Source organism: Trichechus manatus, unplaced genomic scaffold, assembly GCF_000243295.1.
Source record: "Trichechus manatus latirostris isolate Lorelei unplaced genomic scaffold, TriManLat1.0 scaffold00004, whole genome shotgun sequence".
Taxonomy (NCBI): domain Eukaryota; kingdom Metazoa; phylum Chordata; class Mammalia; order Sirenia; family Trichechidae; genus Trichechus; species Trichechus manatus.
In genome coordinates this window covers 19108826-19109815 of record NW_004443940.1, presented here as the reverse complement: position 1 = coordinate 19109815, position 990 = coordinate 19108826, and the positions used below count along the sequence as shown (strand labels likewise).

Here is a 990-nt window from a genome sequence, read left to right as displayed (position 1 = left end):
ATCCCTCCCGCCGCGGCACACCGCCGCCGCCGCCGCCGCCGCGCTCACCGGACAATTGTTGGTGGCCGGAATGCCAGCACGGACCCCGAGACCCAGAAAGAGCGGGTGAAGTATGTGTGCGGTGAGCGCGAGAAGACAGCCCGGCGTTTCGCCGCTGCCGCCGCCTCTTCCTTGCCAGCCGGCCAAGACCGGCGAGGGGAAGTTGACCGCGGAGCCGAGCGCTGAGGAGACGCGAGCGGAGGGAGAGGCGCGGGGCCCGCTTTGTGGCGCGCTCCCGGAGGGCTCGAGACAAATCCAGTCGCGCTGCAGGGCTGGTGCTGCTGGTGGAGGAGGCGGCGGCGGCGGCGGCGGCGGCGGCGCCCCCCGACGGTCACCTCCGCCTCACACCGCCTCTGGGTCACTGACACACACTCGGAGGGAGGGGAGGGGACAAATGAGGGGCGGGGCCAGAGGGAGGGGGACGGGGCAGGGCCACAGCGGTAGGCGGTGCCGCAGCGCCCGAGAGGGCTCTTGGGAGTTGTAGTTCTCCGGCTGAAGAAAAAAGGAATACATCCGTTGTTGTTCGGGACCCTTCCTGAGCTCGCTTTGCACTGCGCACGCTCATGGGGAAGAGCCTTGGCCCCACCCCCAACCCCACCCCGTTACCATGGTGACCGACACACTAAGAGAGTGTGTTCAATGCTGCTGTTGCCTGAACAAGGCTGTGTCTTGTATTATTGTGCTGTTTGGGATCCCGCTCTTGGCTACTCCTTCCTACTTCGCTCCACCCTCAACTCCTATCCTCACCAGTCACAAGTACCTAATGAAATCTAACTTCCTTATGATATGTCGCTCTTCCCTGCTGCTTAATTTTCTTCCACAAATCCTGAAGCACAAATGCCCTTTTCCATGGCTTCCCTCAAGCAAATTCCTTCTATCTTAAATTCAAGTTTCTTTACCTCAGACGTGTAGCAATGTAGTTGTATCCAGTAATTTAACAATTAGGTTATA

At 60.3% G+C, this 990-nt stretch overlaps 1 protein-coding gene across 2 annotated transcripts in view; it reads right to left on the bottom strand.

The window, feature by feature from the left end:
* The window catches only part of PELI1 (pellino E3 ubiquitin protein ligase 1), a 53174-nt gene extending 52722 nt beyond the window's left edge, over positions 1 to 452 (bottom strand). Inside the window, exon 1 of one of the 2 annotated variants that reach the window (XM_004369273.3) lies at positions 49 to 452. The gene's annotated coding sequence lies outside the window, so the exon portion shown is untranslated. The remainder of the gene's footprint in view (positions 1 to 48) is intronic. The other variant, XM_023733345.1, reaches the window with a different exon arrangement.
* Between the last annotated feature and the right edge of the window lie 538 nt (positions 453 to 990).